Source organism: Triturus cristatus, chromosome 7, assembly GCF_964204655.1.
Source record: "Triturus cristatus chromosome 7, aTriCri1.1, whole genome shotgun sequence".
Lineage (NCBI taxonomy): Eukaryota > Metazoa > Chordata > Amphibia > Caudata > Salamandridae > Triturus > Triturus cristatus.
This window is the reverse complement of record NC_140590.1, coordinates 31464789-31485737: the sequence shown is the minus strand read 5'-3', so window position 1 is coordinate 31485737 and position 20949 is coordinate 31464789. Positions and strand designations below refer to the sequence as shown.

General features: G+C 43.1%; 1 protein-coding gene across 2 annotated transcripts in view; it reads left to right on the top strand.

Annotated features, from left to right (window-relative positions):
* LOC146808738 (cell adhesion molecule CEACAM6-like) overlaps positions 1-20949 on the top strand; it is a 262138-nt gene that overhangs the window by 64595 nt on the left and 176594 nt on the right. The window lies entirely within an intron of this gene.

Below are 20949 nucleotides of genomic sequence, written 5' to 3'. Positions count from 1 at the left end.
ATCACCAGAATTAATGCACTATCTGGATCCATTAAGTTTATCTCCCTGAACGTGAAGGGAATCCATCACCCTTTGAAAAAAAAGAAAATCCTTGACTATATTTACAAGCAAAAGGGGTGCATCATATTACTCCAAGAGACCAAAATTGATTCCACACAATCTGCTGATTTCAATCACTTCCAGTTCTCAGACGTGCATATTCAGCCGCAGTGGGTAAGAAAAGCGGAATACTAACCCTAATTGCCCAAAAATAATAGGATTGATTTAATATCAAGTCTCACTGACACTCATAGGGGATTGATTATCTCAAATTTTTTTAAAGCAAATAACGAATTCTATGTGGTCAATATATATGCCCCAACTAAAGACGAACCCTTATTCTGGGATGATCTTCACACGCAACTTGAGAAAATACGAGACTCAGCCACTATCATTCTTGCTGGGGACCTTAACTTACACTTGACCCCTTATTGGACAGGAACTCGAAATTCCCATTCCACCCTACTAAATCACACAAAGCCCATAAAAAATGTGCACTAAATTTAACTTTATTGATGCCTGGAGAACCCAGAATGCTACCGAAGGGGATTACACATTTTACTCTTTTCCCCATAATTCCTATTTGCGTATTGATTACATGCTAATCTCCGGCAAGTCTTTAAGTAAAGTCGATCAAATTACAATCGGACAAAGAGTGATCTCAGACAACTCTTGCATCACCCTCTCCATCGCTGGCCCCTCCCCAACCAAAACCCAGCCCCTCAGGAGATTTAGTAATGAAACTCTGTCTGATCAATCTAATGTTCATCTAATTGAAGACACAATCAAAAATGTTCTTAGGAAAATAAAGAGAGTGAGCTGTCTAATCTTATACGATGGGAGGCTTTAAACAACGGTGAGAGGGGTGATACTCAAAATAAGGTCTAAGATGAACAGAGATGCCAATTCTAAACTTAGAGAACTAGAAAAAGAAATCATGGACCTAGAGAAACACCATATCCATAGTAATGACAATATTCTAAACACAATAGTAAATAAAAAATATGAATACAACAAAATTAGTAGTACTAGAGTGGGCATCTGGGTTAATAAGCAAAAGAGCATTAAGATATGTGAATCAAATAAAGCGGGTAAAACTTTAGATTCTTATTTGAAATTTAAGATCTAAAAAAATACCATTAACACCATTAAAGATAAGGACAGGAAAATTACAACTAATCCCGAGAAAATAGCTGAGACATTCACGGACTTTTATTAGGAACTATATAATAACAATGCATTAGATCAAGAAAAATGCAAAGACTACCTGAAAATAATCAATCTTCCCTCTTAACAAATGAAGAAAATCTCTCCATTAATAGCCCCATCACCAGTAAGGAAATCTTAGAAGCTATTACCAAACTTAAGTCCAGTAAAGCTCCAGGTCTTGAGGTTCTGGACTTTTAGAGTCCAGAGGTGTCAGGGAAACAACACCCGAAGACCCCTGAGTTCCACCTGTCTCGGTGCACAAATAAACAGAGACACGGGCTTCTCGATGGCGGCGTCAAAGACCAAGGTTTATTTACTGCAGGGACACAGAGATCATAGGAACCACACAGAGGCAGAATCTACGAGACTGTTCAATTTGTAACAAGTGGGTCGTTCCTTAAATACAAGAAAAATGTCTCGGGGCAACATTGCACAAATATTTCTCATGCTCAGCCTGGTATCCCAAAACAGACAATAAATAAATATCAAACAATGATTAGTTGTAGGTCTTCGGTATTCGATCAGGTTTCTTTGACAGTTCTCCATTCTCCGCTCGATCCTCCCCATCATAAAAATCGTAACCTCCCCATTGTAAAAGCCCAGAAGGAAAGGAATAGTGCCAGGTGCAAAGGATTGAAAGGTAGGATAAAAGGTGTTTATGGATCATAAACGGGCAGGGCAACCGTCTTTGGCCTTTCAGTCAGGACAACGGACACGAGAACCAGTATAGCAGGACTGGCCTCAGGCGAGGGAGGCAGCTTGATTCTGCCGAGTCATGTAGCGTCAGCCTTTCTCGGGCTCGAGCTTACGTGTCCTTAACAAGGTGATCTTGCCGGGGTCATCGTCCGTTCATTGACTATGTGAGGGCAAGAAACAAGATGGATGCCGTAACTAAAATGGATGCCATGACTTTACAACGGAATGCCCTATTTCACAGTGAATTCATGTTGGTTGCGCAGCGAAAACACTGTCACGTATACAATGGATCATTTGCGGTTCATTGGTACCAAAATCGTGTCAGTACTATGATACCGAATTCACAGGTTCGGATTGCTACAGAACCTCAGACCGTCCTTTTGCCCTTACATAGGCAATAACTCACTCCATGTCAGAGTTCAGTTCTATATTCATCAGGTCACTGATATGTTGTTGTAGCATTACTCTATCCCGCGGCGTATCTCTGAAAACAGGTGGTCTTCTTGCGCATGATGAAACACAAATGCTACATAAGGCAGGGCCACACTGAATAATAAGACAGCATGAGAATAGAAATACCAACGCAACACCAATGACCATTAGAACCTTCCACCCCCATGCAGATAACAGATTCCAGAACCATCCCATAAGTGACCAGTCACCTTCTTCTACATGAATGGAGTCGGAGATTTTGTGTAACTTAGAGATGGCCTTGTATACTGTTGGCGCATTATCTGGGATAAAAACGCAGCAACTTGATTGGATCATTTTGCATACCCCACCTCGATCTGCAAGCAACACATCAAGAACCATACGGTTCTGTAATGTCATGAGGCGATCCGCTTGAAGCTCAGCCGTTAGGTTACTAAGGGCACCCGCAGTTTCGGTAATGGTGGATTCAACTACTCGTGTTAGTTGACGGAGGTTTCTACTGTTGACCATAGGCCCCCAGAACGGAAGGTAACCTTTGAAAAAGTCTCCTGCTTCTTGGCCAGCAGTATCTTCTTTGTTGAATACACCTCTCACAACTCTCGTTTTGTGATAGTCCGGTGCAGCAGTGTATGTCGGAGGTAACAGTCGAGCGATATAACATGAGCCTGAGAAGTCAGCGGGCAGCCATGTATATGCTCTGTCTTGACAAACAAAATAGGTACCCTTAGCGGCTAAGAATGCTGGGGAAGATTGTGACGGGAACACGTATGTTTCAATACAGTCACTCTTCCCCAGTCGAGCTTTCGGATTCCTCCCATTTCCTTGCAAACAGACCTGACCTTGGTGGGGTACGACCCAGATTGGAGTTGAGCTCTTACGTTTGTTCTCGCCCAGAGTAATGCCATATTCTGTAATGTTCCACCCCATGTAAACTCGCAGCTCGTCCTTGGGAATGTACGGAGTATTATTGACATCTCTTACCATGTCAGCGATTCCTTTTACCAAGGCTCTATTAGCAGAGTTATACCGGGTGGAACGCGGAGGTCGTGGAGGGTAGGTCTCTAGAGCATAGGCGAACATGGTCTGAAATGCCCAGAATGATCCATTGTAACTGAAAGGCAAAACCAAATAAGGGATGCCCTTGTCCATGGTATGTGGTATCAGACCACACACCCAGCAGTTTGTTGTGTTAACCACTAGTTGATGTTGGTGCAAGAGCTGAATGAAAGTGTTATTTATAAACTCAGAGCGTCGAGCTTGTTCGTGAGCGGGAAAAGGGTGGAAAGAATGAATAGTACCAATAGTTGGGGAAACAGAAATATGGGGAGATACTGTAGACGTAACAGGTGCAAAGATCAATTGAATACCAAAAACAATTCCGCCTATCAGAGTTATGAAAACAATCAGAAGTGTCAGGGCACATTGCATTAGGAAACATTTACTATACAGTATGTCATATAATTTTGTCTTGTGCTCATTTATGACTTTAACCCGTCGTAATTCAGGAAGCTCCATCTTCTACAACCGTTCGCAACGGATGGTTTGTACCTGTTAAAAACTTACCTCTGTCTATCTTGGGAGTTCCCAAGGCAAACAGAAGAAACCGACCTAATGTCTGATTCCCTGTAAATTAAAACAAGGCACACGTTACGACCCTACGGTAACCCAGATGGCAAGGTAAGAGGGTAGCAAAAAACAAAAATTTAAAAAAAGGAACAGGCAAACTTCCTGACAGTACGGAATGCAATGCAATCAAAACGGTTTTACAGTTTCCAAACAAAAATGTAGTAATGCAATGTCATCAGTTCATCACATGAGAGCGAAGATTGTATCTGTACTTTCCAGGTCTAGTTTGGTCTTGAAATAGCTGGTCCACAGGTGCAGAAATGTTCGACTTCACAGATGACAAATGTTCACTTTGTGTAATACTTGGTTCAGAGTTCAACGGAACGGTTTCTGTTGAAGTGTCAAAGTTCTGCGTTTCAGTTCGTGGATGGTCCGTTAGATACTCTGCATCACTAAAAAGGATGTGTCTAGGAACAGGTTCTGTCTCGGATACACCAATTCCTTGTCTAACCCAGTTGTCATAGGGAAGTGGAAGAGGGACACCTTTGTGTGACTGGCGTGCACCCAGTTTTTCCTGCCGGCCAGGCGCACTGCAGTTCTGGTTGCAAGAAGGACCTGGAATGGGCCCACGAATCTCGGCTGGAGGTTTCGGGTGCGTTCGAAATTCCGCACCACGACCTGGTCCCCGGGCTTCAATGTGTGACCTGGACTCTCCGGCAGTTTAGGCAAAGATTCGAATACCTGTTGATGAATAAGGCTCAGTTTAGCAGTCAGATCATAAAGGTAATCAATCAACATTGGGTATTCTATTTGTCTAAATTCCTTTGGTCTAGGGACTCCCCAAACATCAGCAGGGCGGCCGAACACAATCTCATATGGGCTAAGTCCTACTCGAGAGTGTACAGTCGCTCTGGTGGACAGTAAAGCTAAAGGCAGTGCGTCTGGCCAAGAGAGACCAGTGGAAGCTTGAATTTTCGCAAGTTTCAGCTTCAGGGTGCCATTGTACCCTTCCACCAAACCTGCTGACTGTGGATGATTCGCACTGTGGAATTTTTGTACAATTCCTAGACCTGCACACACACTCTTCATAACTTTCCCTACAAACTCACTTCCGTTGTCTGACCAAACAATCCGTGGCATACCATACCTAGGGAAGTATTCTTTGAGGAGGATTTTGGCAGTGGACATGGCAGTGTTATCCTTTAATGGGTATGCCTCAATCCATCTTGAAAAGGCACATACTACCACTAGGACATACTTAAGGTTGTTGCACCTGTCCATGTGGATATAATCCAACTGAATCACTTCAAAGGGACAAGAAGGGGGAGCAAAATGACCACTTGGGGTTGGGGTTCCCTTGCCAGGATTATGCATTAGGCATACCATGCAGTTTTTCACCACTCTTTCCGCACACTTTGCAATTCCATCATTCTTCCAAACTGGAGCTAACATTTTACAGATCCCTTTCGAACTAATGTGCGCCGCTCCATGCGCCATCGTGACTACTGCAAGTACATACGCATCAGGTAACATCCAACGTTGCTGCTCAGACAGGTCAACCCAACATCCATTCGAATCCATTTTACCCGTTTTCTCCTTCCATCCATTCTTTTCATCTTCAGTTGCCTCATTTTGGATTGCTTTCACACTGTCAATCGTATTCTCACACATCCCTGATTCAGCAATCCATCTTGCGGACATTGCAACGTACATTCGGCTCATCATGTTCTTGGCCGTTTCTTTAGCGACCTCATCAGCAAACGCATTCCCTCGGCCAACATCATCCGTAATCTTTCGATGTGCACTGCACTTCACAATCGCAACCTCATTCGGTAGGGTCAGAGATTCTAATAGATCGCTGACTAACTGCCCATGTTGGATCTTAGTTCCATGGGACGTGAGAAAACCTCTTTCTTTCCAGAGACGTCCAAAACTATGTGCAACGCCGAAGGCGTACTGGCTATCAGTAAACACATTCACTCTCTTTCCCTCAGCTAAAACACAAGCTCTTGTCAATGCAATTAATTCTGCTGCTTGGGCAGAATTCTGACTCACTCTTGCGGTCTCAACAATCGTACTCAAAGTTGTAACTGCATACGCGGCCGTCACATCACCATTCTGGAGTTTGAAACAGGACCCATCGACATATAACGTGCCGTCTGGGTCTGATAACGGAGTATCTTTTAAATCGATTCTACCTTTTGTCTCTTCCTCAGTTCTGAAACAACAATCATGGGGCTCTGAATCACTCGACTCCTGGGCAATCGGCAACAATGTTGCTGGATTCAATATGTTGCATCGCTTGATCTGAATGTGACTTGCCAAAAGTGTCAGCTCGTAGCCTGATAATCTAGCACTGGTGAGGTGCTGAGTTTTCGTTCGATTCATGAGTGTATCCACAGCATGTGGAACCATGACTACTAGCATGTTGTTCATGACTAATCCAGCAGACTGTCGAATAGACACTGCAGCTGCTGCTGTAGCTCTCAAACAACTTGGCAATGCTCTGGCTACCGGATCTAGCGTGGATGAAAAATATGCACAAGGCCGCTGTTTGTCGCCAAATTGTTGCGTTAATACACTCAACGCACAACCTTCTCTTTCATGGACATATAGCGTAAACGGCTTACTGTAGTCAGGAGTACCCAACACAGGAGCTGAACACAGCGCATCACGTAAGTCAGAGAAACTCTGTTGACATTCATCAGACCATGGCAAAGGGCTTGGAACACCTTTTCCAGTCAGGGCTACCAATGGTTTTGCCATGAGAGAAAAATTTGGGATCCATTGCCTGCAGTATGACGTAATACCCAAAAATGCACGTACTTCTCTCTGTGTGCTTGGTACAGTCATCTGCGAGATTGCTTTGATTCTCTCTGGGGTCAACCTTCTTCCCTCCTTTGACAAAAGATGACCTAAGTAGGTCACTTCTTGGCAACAATATTGCAGTTTAGAAGGTGACACCTTGTGATGTAAGTCTGACAAATGACGTAATAAAGAAATTGTAGCTGCTTTGCAAGTTTCTTTGTCATCAGCGGCTAGTAGGAGATCGTCTACGTATTGGATCAGAGCGACACCATGAGGAAGTACAAGAGTGTCTAGTTGACTTTTTAATGCTTGGCTGTAAATTGAAGGACTTTCACAATAACCTTGTGGAGCGCGTTTGAATCTAAAACTGCGTCCTCCTAAGGAGAAACCAAAAATGTCTCTACTTTCTACTGCTATTGGAATGCTGAAAAATGCATTTTTCAAGTCAATTACTGTAAACCATGATGCCGATGCAGGAATCAACGTCAGTAATGCAGTGATATCTGGTACCACTGGAAACTGTGGGATCACAATTTTGTTAACCTCTCTGAGGTCAATCACAAATCTGTAGATTGGAGGTTTGGAAGGATCAGTGCGTTTCAATATCGGCAGAACAGGACTATTACAGACATTTCCTCTAGTTTCCTCAATCACATCTTTCTGTATCAAGTCTTTTATAATCAGTAAAAGTGCCTGTTCACCCTCATTTGAAATTCGATACTGTGGGATTCGTGGAAATTTAACATTCGCTTTTAAACTTACCACGTAAGGCGGAATTTCCAATAGACCTACATCGTTAGGACCAGTTGCCCAAAGAGTATCAGGGAGAGAACGCAGCTCCGGTGGGAGCTGGTCCATCGACATGTACATCGGAGAGATGACTCTTTTGCCTAATGTGAGCTGTACTCCCGAAGGAGAACAGTACAGTGTCGCATGCAGGCGTTTCAACAGGTCTAAACCAAGCAGATTCTCATTACAACCAGTAGTTAGGATGAGGGGTGCTTCTAGCTCGCATGGCCCAACAGAAATAGATAAAGGACTAGACACAGGATTGTGAACAGGGGCGCCTGAGAAACCTACTGAAGTGTTTGTTAAGCCGGACAAAGGTGCGCCAGGGAGTTTTGCATGCATGATTGAACTTTTTGCTGCACCAGTATCCAACAGAAACGGTTCGACCACGCCTGAGGTAGCTACTGCGACATAAGGTCCACTCTGATCAACTGGAACTGATACTACTCCCTCTCTCTGCCTACGGCTGTCCTATTGCTCGCTTCTATGAATCTCTTCATTATGATCGTAGTAATCCTCAACATGATACTGTGGAGATCTACCTGGTTGCGTGGGTTGTATATTTCGCTGGTCGAAATAATTCGATTGGCGATCAGCCTGTGGTGTCATCGTACCACGCCCTCCACCTCTAGGAGCTTGCGTAAATACAACATTTCTTCTCTGAGCTGGGATACCACTAGTTTGAGGGTGTAGTACTGGACACTCATTCTTATAATGACCCTCCTTTTTACAATAGGCACACTGATTCCATGCTAACTGTTGTCGAGGAAAATTATAATTAAATCTTTGGGTCGCCCCTTGCTGGAATTGTGGCTGCGGTTGAAACTGAGGTCGCTGCTGTGAATCTGACTGATTTGAACGAGGCGGATATGCCTGCTGCAACAGAACTTTGGTTTTTAAATCTTTCGTTTTCTTTTCTGATTTTTCCTTCTCTTCTTTCTCTCTATTCTCGTAATACTGTGCAGTTGCAAGTATCTGTGCTGTCGTCGACACTGCCCATGCACTTTCTGAATCTTTTAACTTGTTACTAAGCTCAGGTAATAAATTAAACACGAATTTATCAACAAACAACCTCTGACCTCCCTCGGTACTCATATCTTGCCCACTGTGATCTACGAAAGTCTCTTCAAATCTAGTGAAAAAGTCAGAGACGCTTTCGTCCTTCTTTTGCTTACATGCTGATAGTTTATCCCAATTTACTCGCAACGCTGGCATCAGCGTTTTCATCAGATTAATTATTCTGCCAGGTAAATCAGCAATCAGGGGTTCAGGTTTAGCTCCGCCAATCTGCTGTGCATCTGCCGCTACAATAGCTGGCCAATCGCCTCCTAAGGCGATTGGGTGGTTCTCTTGCCGAATCTTGGCCCATATAGGCTGTGGCACTACATTACCAAATAGCATTTCAATGTCTGCCAAATTCATGATACACGCTTGGACTGTCTGCGTTAATTCTTTGTAATAACCAGCAGGATTTTTACGAGGATCTGGTAATGCTTGCTTTACCGCTAGTACTTCAGCTCGCTTCCAAGGGATATGTATCCACACTCTCTGGAATTGTGCCGGAGCAGCTACAATACCATGAGCCGCATCAGCTTGAACTGCATCACGCCATATGGGCGGAACTTCCCTCATCGGATACTGACCTCGTCTTTTTCTAGCTACCGGTGTACCATCAGGATCTCTTGTTGCCCTGAAGGGGGACTCATCCCTATAAGCTAAAATCAATTCTATCGCTCTCCCTATTTCTGAACCTATCACCATTCCTGTGGCGAATTTCTGCTGAATATTTATTAAATCAGAGGGAACTGTATCTAAGTCATCATCTTCCCATTCTTCACGCACAAGAGAACACATCACGTCAAAAACATAACGTTGAGTCGGTTCATTCCATTGCATAAATGTGTCTAACACTCTTCGTGCATCATACTTCGCAGCTTTCGACATCCACCTAAGAGCTGTCGAATCTAATGTGTCTCGTTCCTCGGGACCAGGAAGCTGACTACGTCTCTGTATAGAGTCAGAAACGGGGGTCCCAATTAAAGACCTGTAGAGAGGAGTCAAGATATTAGTTACAGAGTCGGTTATCTTCCGACGAACGGAAAGCGGAGTCAGAATGGTAGGGCTTGGGGACAGGGCAGCTGGAGCAGATGAAATAGTAAGGGTGGGAGTAGTAGCTAAAGCAGTTTGCGAAACGATAGGCAAAGGCGGAATAGGCGACCCAGGAAGAGGGGGTGCTGTAGGATTATTGATCATGGGAAAGACAGGAGCTGGATTCAAAGGAAATGGAGCACCTATTCCATGCTGACCAGCAGCTGGCTGTACAACAGGTAGTAGCTGTGGTGCTGTAATACCCTGTGCATACGGTGGAGGTGAACTCAACAGATAAGACAACAGAGGATCCTTTTCAAGGTCCTCTATCGGCTTAGCAGGACAAGATGGCAAGACAGGGTAGCATTTATCGATCGCCAAATTATGCTTTCTATTTGCTATTTCTATTGCTTTTTCGGTTTCGTTGACATGTAGCTGCCTAGCAGACTCCATTAAGGTCAACCCTTTCTCTTTCTGTTCTTTCTTTGTTTTCCTAATTTCTCTCTGTTTGGCTTCTTTGCGCCATACGCGAAAAGAATCAAACATTGCCGGCCGGGCTTTTCTCTTGAACAACTTCATTTCTAAATTATCTAGAATTTCACTTTCAAAACTACCATGCGGTGGCCAACTAAGGACGCCATCTTTCTTAGTATAACGGACCCATACTTCATTATACGTAATAGGACCCACACCATGTTTACAATAGAGCTCATATATAGGAGTTCCAATCGGAGGAACCGAACACGATTCCTCCAACCGGGAATCCCCGTTGCAACGTAATAAGGACAAGAAACAATTTTTACCCTTAATCATTATTATAAAGACAAATTCCAACCAAAATGCGCAGAGGACTTAGGCCTACCAAAGAACGAACTAATACCAAATACAAAGATTATCCTAACAAGAGCAACCAATGATAATCTACAAATCCAAAAACAAACGTATCCAAATGACCAGACTGAGCACTACCCAATTAGTACTTAACTGAAATGTGGAAGACGTCACCAAGGAGAACCCGTCTACGTCTCGCCGTACTAAGGTCTGCACCTCGGGTCCAAGACAGGGCGACAGTCAAGGCAGCGGTCCTCTGTAGCCGTCTAGGAACGGGAACCCTCGTGGAAGAGATCGTCGGGCCACTTTTACGACGTGCAGGGATCGATGAAGCGGGGTACCTCCCTCCGGAATCTTCACACGAAACTTCTCGAACTTTTCAGGCTTTGGACCGGTACCGGATGACGTCGCCCCACGTTGGGCGCCAATTTGAGGTTCTGGACTTTTAGAGTCCAGAGGTGTCAGGGAAACAACACCCGAAGACCCCTGAGTTCCACCTGTCTCGGTGCACAAATAAACAGAGACACGGGCTTCTCGATGGCGGCGTCAAAGACCAAGGTTTATTTACTGCAGGGACACAGAGATCATAGGAACCACACAGAGGCAGAATCTACGAGACTGTTCAATTTGTAACAAGTGGGTCGTTCCTTAAATACAAGAAAAATGTCTCGGGGCAACATTGCACAAATATTTCTCATGCTCAGCCTGGTATCCCAAAACAGACAATAAATAAATATCAAACAATGATTAGTTGTAGGTCTTCGGTATTCGATCAGGTTTCTTTGACAGTTCTCCATTCTCCGCTCGATCCTCCCCATCATAAAAATCGTAACCTCCCCATTGTAAAAGCCCAGAAGGAAAGGAATAGTGCCAGGTGCAAAGGATTGAAAGGTAGGATAAAAGGTGTTTATGGATCATAAACGGGCAGGGCAACCGTCTTTGGCCTTTCAGTCAGGACAACGGACACGAGAACCAGTATAGCAGGACTGGCCTCAGGCGAGGGAGGCAGCTTGATTCTGCCGAGTCATGTAGCGTCAGCCTTTCTCGGGCTCGAGCTTACGTGTCCTTAACAAGGTGATCTTGCCGGGGTCATCGTCCGTTCATTGACTATGTGAGGGCAAGAAACAAGATGGATGCCGTAACTAAAATGGATGCCATGACTTTACAACGGAATGCCCTATTTCACAGTGAATTCATGTTGGTTGCGCAGCGAAAACACTGTCACGTATACAATGGATCATTTGCGGTTCATTGGTACCAAAATCGTGTCAGTACTATGATACCGAATTCACAGGTTCGGATTGCTACAGAACCTCAGTCTGGATGGCTATAATGCTAAATTGTACAAGACATTCGCCTCAATTTTGTTCACACCTCTTCTAAAGCTCTACTCACACTTCAATACAACCAGCCAGATCTCAGGCACACCAGCTGAAGCCATTATAACAGTAATACCTAAGGACATTAAAGACCCCACACCCCCAAAGAACTACAGTCCAATTTCTCTGATAACCCTGGACGGCAAGATCAATGCTACAATACTATCCTCACGTATACAACAATACATTTCCAATTTTATCCATCCCTCCCAAATAGGTTTCTTAAAACACAGACTTTCCAGTGACAACTAAGCCTGGGCAGAGCTGGCAGGGTGGCACTGCGCGGCGGTCCACTGAGTTAGGGACTAGCTCCGTGGAATCTCTGCTCCACCGCCCGCCTCCACCCCCCCAGGAAGAATTACACTAAATATACTTTAAAGGTTAAAAAAATCAACACTTACCTTAACTGCGGCGTCCCCGGGCTGCCGTCCTCCTCTTCCTCGGTTTCCTGATGATCTGCGCATGCGTGCGTGCCCGCATATTTATCGCAAGGAATGCGCAGATCATCGTAAAACCAAGGAAGAGGAGGACGACAGCCCGGGGAAGCCGCAGTTAAGGTAAGTGTTGATTTTTTTAACCTTTAGAGTATATTTAATGTAATTCTTCCTGGGGGTGGTGGAGGCGGGGCCTAGGCAACTCCGCTCTGGCGCGGAGTGTGCCGAGTTGTGCCTACTCTGCGTTCTCCATGCAACGTGGAGTAGGCACAACCCCGCACACTCCGCGGGCGGAGCGGAGCTCTCCGCCCACGGTCAGTGACAACACTAGATCACTCTGCCATGCCATAGAGAAAGCCAAACAAAATCCCCTACAGTAGCGATAACTTTAGACGCGGAGAAAGTGTTTGATAAAGTTGACTGGAAGTATTTATCGTTAGTCAGAGAGAAAATTAACCTAGACGACGACCTTATACACATGATCATGGCTCTCTACCATTAACCATGCGCTAGGGTTAGAGCAGGAGGCATTATCTCATCCTCTCTATATTTGAAACAAGGTACCAGTCAAGGCTGTCCTCTTTCACCCCTCTATTCCTACTATCACTGGAGCCCTTCCTTCAACACCTGAGGGAAAATCAGGATATCCCAGGCATTATATTTGGCAGTACTATAATCAAAATCTCCGCTTATGCGGATGACATACTAATCATCTCGGAAAAAGCCCCCTCCGCCATAGAGGCCTTAATGTCATCAATCCAAGAGTTCTCACAAGTCTCTGGCTATACTCTCAATGAAGATAAATCTGAAATCAAACTCCTTAATAATCTAGGTAACAAAGAGATTCTAGGGTCCTCTGGGCTGCCATGGGAACAAGGTTGCATTAAATTTCCGGGGCTAGAATTCACCAAACTAGCTCCTTGATGACCTGAAATATACTCCACCACGGGTAGCGGTAGAAAAATCACTTATGAACAATATCCCTCTTGCAGCCCTCTTGACAATGCATTCCAAATACATCATACAGAACACAATAAATGTTCTCCTACGTTTAGACCTCAAATCTACAATTAAGATACAGAACTCTAATTTGGTCACCGTATGGAACAACCCCAACTCAAGATTGATGGCTTCTCCATATTCTTGACTAAATGATCAGATAAGGGTATCATTCTTATCAAAGTCATCTGTGAATGTGACTTACCTCAACCTTTCACCTCGTTGCAGACAAAATTCAATCTAGACACCTAGACCTCTATAAACTATTAAAACTGAGGGTACAGATCACGAAGGGTTCATTCTCAACAGCTGAACCATCTCTACCACCCCTGTGAGGCCTTCTTTCAAAAGCAGAACACACGGCCTGCAGATTTTGACAAACTTCTTCAACCAAACCTCACAAAGAGCCTAAAATAAAATGGGAAATGGAGTTGAACCCAAGTAATTTTCCAATTGATTGGGAAGCCATAAACAATACTCCCTTCAAGAATAAAATTTCACCAATGCTTTCACAAGCAAAATACATGATAACGGAGCATGCTGGACCCCGCTAGACTCTGCAAGATCAGTCTTACCCAAAAGTCCACCTGCTGGAACTGTGACCTACATGAAGGTAACCTAGCTCACATGCTATTCTATTGCCCCATACTACTGGGTTCAGATATTTGATGACTGTATTAAATTCACCTTCAATAGTACCTCCACTAGAGAGTTTTTTTATATAATTCTCGTCTTCCAAGACCCCCAAATAAAAAACGAAAATGACCGATTTTTACTGGATCTTATGCTTCCATTAGCCTGCAAGCTGATGCTAAACATCTGGAAAAACTTCAAGGCTATATTATTTCGTCTGTGGCAAGAATGGCTTACCTTCCTGAGAGGAGCTAATAATATCGTTCTCTGGTTCTCCCCTTGGCACTCCCCATCTAGACCCATGTGGGACTCACTTGATGCTACTTCTTTTACCTTAGAACCCCCATGACTAGATAGGATGAATAGACAATTTTAACAGTAGCCCAATTTAGGTCTCCTATCCAAGATTAAGCTGGATAGTTGTACAATGATACACCCATCCTAAGCCCCACAGCTTTCAAGAAGTGGGAATCAGAAACCTAAAATGATAATAATTTTGCGTTATTATCATTTTATGCTGCTTCCTGCTGCTTTGCGAGTGGGCGGGTGGGCGGGGCTGCTCAGCTCTTGCATCACGGCAGGGGAGGAGTGTTTTGCCAACTCCTAAGTGCGCAGTGACTGGTCGGCCCTCTCGGGTGCCCAAACCAGTCATGCACACTTTCCCCTTCTCCGTGCAGGGTGCATTACAGACTGCAAGGAGTGCAAGCCCAGGCCCCCATTACCTGGTTGAGTGTCAAACCAGGACGCTCAAAACCAATCACAACACTGCATTGCCGCATTTTGATTGGTCAGGGGAGCCTGGGTGCTCACCAATTACAACTCTGCATTGCAGCATTGTGATTGGTTAGTGGGGCCTGCTTACTGTTCCTCGATGTGGTCAAGGAGAGCAGAGACGGGGGTCACAGCCGGCGGCAAGGTAAGTTTGTTTTTATTTTTTAATTTATAATGTATCCATGCCCGATCCCCCCATGCGATCCCCTCGTGACCCCCCCCACTGTGCGATCCCACTGCCCCGCCACCCGTGAGCCATGCCGGCCGCCCCTGCCACAGAGTTGTGTGTGCCTGACCTGATGGCAGTTGTAGACACTGTGTGTGGTGTACAACAAGGTGTCCCCCGAATACTTTAAGGCCCAAGAGGAGGGGGGAAAAAACAACAAAAACAGAGGAACCTCTTAACTGGCCTATCTAGTTTTTACCTGGGTAATCACTCTAACCAAACATTTCGCCTTTAACCATAAATTCTCACTGCAAGAAAGCTCTTCCTTTTTTCTTCTTTGTTTATTTATCAAACATATTTTTTCTTTTCTTATAATATCATGAACTTTTTTAAGGATACAATTTATATCAAAATCACAAAAACGTTTACACATACGACAGTGTCATAATGTCACTTCAATTTACAAAGAGGCCATAAATGGCTTCTATTGATTTAGAGGCAAATTGTAATAAGCCCCAGAGACAATGTAAAAAACACCATCATCCTTCCAATCTCACCTTTCATTCTGCTCATGCATTCCAGCACAAACAAAAAATCACAGTAGAAGTGAAAAAGTCACAATAAAAACCACTTCTGAAAGGAGGAGTCCTGCTCATAAATTATGTTTGTCACATTTCTTGAGAAGCACAATTTTGACATTTCACAGATCCATCTGATTAATTCTTTGTTAAATTTTCTTTTGATGTAGTTCTTGAATAGGACTCCTAGAAGTGTGATGAATGGTCTACGTATGTTTCAGTGACAACCTATACATTTATATCACCTTCTTCAGGACCAAAAAAAGAAGTATAGTTTTCATCTGTGAAGTAGTCTGGGGGTCTATCCGTGATAATGCGAAAAAAGGGAAATGTATAATTCAAAAAAACAATTATTTTATTAAGAAACTTTATATGTTCATATTAACTGCACCTCATTACTCCTGAACCACTTTGTTCCAAATGTGAATAAAGGAAAACATGAACTGTTTTAGTTTATGAAATTTGAAGATCACCAAAGTGTGATACTGGGTGAGCACAAAAAACATACATCATTTTTAGTAAAAGTTGTGTAGCGTGACAAGTAGAAATACCTACACCAAGATGAAATAAACCAAAAAGCTTAAAAACCTACATGTATTTAGAGGCATGGAAGTGTCTCTGATTAGAACGTCTGGGTCATAATAGACAGACAAATATATTCTTGCAGAAGCAAATTCTACGGAGAGGATAATACTTAGGCTATTGTATCATGTTTTCTATGACAGAAATAATGGAGGCCGATAAAAAACGGCCTACCCCTAAAGGAATTTTGCTCTCAACCAAAAGGACAGAGTTAATACAGTCCGACCTGTGTTTTTGCAGTCAAGGTATGTATTCCATATTTTATAAGATATGATGGCTCCATCTATAACACAGGATATCAAAAATTACCTACAAATAAGCTCATAGATTGTGACCAACCCCTCCAGAAGGGCGCAGCCAGAGCAGGTACCACCTACGCCCATGTCCGCAGCCATCCCAGAGGTACCAAGACTTTGTGGCCCGCTGTCAACTCCCGATGCGGAAGTGAGCTGCACCTCTGCCAAGACCAAGTAAGACTGTTCTTTTTGTTTGTTCAGGAAACCTGCAGAGACTGAGTTTGAGACTTTAAAGATGTTTTGTCGCTAGGCCTTACGTTTGTTTAGTTTTTGCATTTGTGGGTAAAGGAGGAATGTAGTGTTTGCCAAGTGGACCCGACCACTGTCACGGAGGTCCCTGGCAATAGTGAAAGGAGTTTCCCCCTTTGTGCCTGCACTCCGTGGACGTGCCCGACGTCCACACAGGAGGCACGTGATGAAAAGAATAAAGGGCCCGGAGTGCTGGGCGTGGCAAGCATTGTACTGGCCACAACTAGAGAACACGTGTGGTGTCCCCGTTTATTCCTAGGCCCTGGGCCACAATACGACAGTGCGTTTTAAATTTACAGGTCGCTGCGTCTCTTTCAAATAGACAGAAATAGCAATCGTGTACCTTCGCTTTGCATTTGACCCTCGTTTTGCAGTTAGTTCGATTTATTTGTTTCTTAACCGACAAGTCACTATACCCTATCAAATAAACAGAAATACTAACCGTTCACACTAAGACCGTTGGTTTTTAAGTTTGCTACAAACTGGCCAGTGATTTTATACTTTCGACATGCACATGCGGTGGGTCATAATTTTGCCAGATCTCCTGTCTAGCTTCACCGAGGAGTTTGTAGAAAATCTCATGTCTTTGATCACGTCCCTGTGTTTGTGCAGGATTTAGTTTGTCTAGCCGCTGCAGTTGACTTATAAACTTTGATCACCATCTTATTAGATGACATTTTCATGTACATCATAGTACACTTTTCTATGCAATTTTGAAAATGTTATTCATTTAACACTTACACGCATATATATTCTTTGCTGGGTCTGCCATAAGACGTGTTTATTTGACACATTTTGTCATGTTAAACCAATATGCTATTCTTATTTTCAGTTTAGAGATGCGAGAATCATTAAGGGCACATGCACTTATAATTTCTCCTTCAAGATTATCGTTAACATCCCACATAACTAACTGGTGGGCTTAGTTACGACACATATAAACTCATCTTTTTGTTGTGAACTATCACACAACATCATATCACGCATTGACCCATACTTAGATTTTGTGTCAATTGTACAAAGTAACAACCACCAATACATATTTCAAATATCTTTCCTATTTTCAGTCCGCATTTTCGGGAACTATCAATCCAGGAAATAAAACTCTGCAAGAACAACAAACCAGAAACAACATACCCCATGATATCGACAGACATGCTCTAATTTAGGTAAGAATCCCTGCAGGGACATGTCCCTAGTGAGCGGCACAATCTATGAGCTTATTTGTAGGTAATTTTTGATATCCTGTGTTATAGATGGAGCCATCATATCTTATCAAATATGGAATACATACCTTGCAAAAACACAGGTCGGACTGTATTAACTCTGTCCTTTTGGTTGAGAGCAAAATTCCTTTAGGGGTAAGCCGTTTTTTCTCGGCCTCCATTATTTCTGTCATAGAAAACATGATACAATAGCCTAAGTACTAACCATCATCATACTTTATCCTCTCCGTAGAATTTGCTTCTGCAAGAATATATTTGTCTGTCTATTATGACCCAGACGTTCTAATCAGAGACACTTCCATGTCTCTAAATACATGTAGATTTTTAAGTTTTTTGGTTTATTTCATCTTGGTGTAGGTATTTCTACTTGTCACGCTACACAACTTTTACTAAAAATGATGTATGTTTTTTGTGCTCACCCAGTATCACACTTTGGTGATCTTCAAATTTCATGAACTAAAACAGTTCATGTTTTCCTTTATTCACAATTTGGAACAAGGTGGTTCAGGAGTAATGAGGTGCTAATAATATGAACATATAAAGTTTCTTAATAAAATAATTGCTTATTCGAATTATACGACATTTCCCTTTTTTCGCATTATTACAGCTAGCCCCCCAGACTACTTCACAGATGAAAACTCTACTTCTTTTTTTGGTCCTGAAGAAGGTGATATAAATGTATAGGTTGTCACCGAAACGTACGTAGACCATTCATCACACTTCTAGGAGCCCTATTCAAGAACTACATCAAAAGAAAATTTAACAAAGAATTAATCGGATGGATCTGTGAAATGTCAAAATTGGGCTTCACAACAAATGTGACAAACATAATTTATGAGCAGGACTCCTCCTTTCAGAAGTGGTTTTTATTGTGACTTTTTCACTTCTACTGTGATTTTTTGTTTATGCTGGAATGTATGTTGGTTTGCATGAGCAGAATGAAAGGTGAGATTGGAAGGATGATGGTGCTTTTTACATTGTCTCTGGGGGTTATTACAATTTGCCTCTAAATCAATAGAAGCCCTTTATGGCCTCTTTGTAAATTGAAATGACATTATGACACTGTCGTATGTGTAAATGTTTTTGTGATTTTTATATAAATTGTATCCTTAAAAAAGTTCATATTATAAGAAAAGAAAAAATATTTTTGATAAATAATAAAAAAGGAAAGACCTTTTGTGCAGTGAGAATTTATGGTTAAAGGGGAAATGTTTGGTTAGAGTGATTACCCAGGTAAAAACTAGATAGGCAAGTTAAGAGGTTCCTCTGTTTTAGTTGTTGACACTGTGTACTGGTAGGGCGAGAACCACGCAGCACCTTCATTCACTCTTAGCTCCAGAGCTCAATGAATCATGGTGGCGTATCCACTGGTGCTTGAACAACCTAACCAGTCCTGGAACTGCTTCCATGCGGTTTTCAGTATGGGAGAAGCACCAGTAATGGTGGGAGCAGGCCACCCTGGCACTCTGTTCTGGACTAGGTGCTTCTCTGGAATCTTCCGAACTGTTTAAAACAGCTGGGATTGGTGTGGTCTGAAGTGTGCATGTCGGGCTGGCTGTCGCAAGACAGCCGGCCAATCCAACATGCCCACTCCACACTTTACACTTTAGTCATCCCCAGTGTCAATCATTACGAATTATCCCGGGCCCCCACCTGGCTAACTCTCAAGCTAGAACCGCACTCGGCACAGTACTTAATAATAAAATAGTATTAACCATTTTATTCATTTACATCTGCTGCCGAACTTGCAGCAGACTGTGAGGTGTTGCTCGTCCACCCTATGGGAGGAACTGCTTCTGAGTCCCTGCCACCTAGCTACCTCACTCCAAGCTCCAGTGGTGCATACTGCTGTGTTCATATTCAATGTGTAGAGTGTGGAGTAGGAGCACCAGTCACCAACCTCAGCCTCGTCATTGATATAGAGTCCTTCTCCACTGCCAGGTGTGGGGTGGATGGGACTGGGTAAAACCAGCAGGGTGCATAGTGTGCCTGGGCTCAGAAATAATATAAATCCAGGTCCAGGGCTTCAAATCCCCTTCAGTGCCTCCCATTTGATCCTAGGTTGTTTACCTGCGAGTCTTAAACTGATAAACTGAGCACATAGCTGTCAGAAAAATAGTCTAGGTTAGGTTTTGACACAAAGCCTTTTCTTCAAAGACAGACAGACCTGGCATTGTGTCAAATACTAACAGCTCCGTGAAGAAGGTGTAAAACAGGGGATACGTGATTGTTGCGAATGTATGACGCTACAATGCATAAATTTACAATGCATGCCTTTACAATGCTGTTTTTACATCGCAACACCCTTTATCACGCATACATTTACATCGCACACCACTACAACAAATTTTTTAAAACTACATTTACAACGCATTCTGTTACATCGCATTATACCTTTACAATGCATACCATTACAACGCATACCATTACATTGCATTTAAGGTAAGTGTTGGATAAGGTAGGGTTAAAAATTACTATTCTGACTCCAGGGGGGTACAACAGTAGGGTAAGTGTTGGATAGTGTAGGGGTACTATGCGTTGTAATGACATGCGATGTAATGCCTGCGTTGTGGTGACATGCGATGTAGTGTCATGCGTTGTAGTGACATGCAATGTAATGGATGCGTTGTAGTGACATGCGTTGTAAAGGATGTTGCGATGTAATGACTGCGTTGTAAATGTAGTGCGATGTAATGGTTGCGTTGTAAAGGTTGTTTCACGCTTGTTGCATGAGCACAATAGTACATAGGATGCTTCTGAGTTTTTCTAGTTTGCCTGAGTTTGTCTAGGCATAGGCATTTTCATATGAAGAGTATGCTTCCAGTACAAATTCTGTGTTACACCGTGGTGCAAGATAGTGTGTTGCTCAAGGCAGTCTTGTTTGAGCTATATAGCATAATTGGGGGAGGGAAACAATACTTACAAATAATGTGTAAGGGTAAATCCTCTTAATAATGCAAATACCTGTTTTCATGAAACTGATACCAGGAGAATCAAGGATGGGTGATACAAAATTAAAAGTTTTCCATAAAAAGGCCCTTTTGCTTTTTAGGGAAGACCCTTAATGTAGGGTCACCCATGCCTGCTTCACCACTTCTGGTGACCTTGGTGTGATGCTGCTAGTCTTGAAGATCATGCGGCCTTAGTGAGGGGCCTGTGTAGTTTCTTCAGAGTTAGG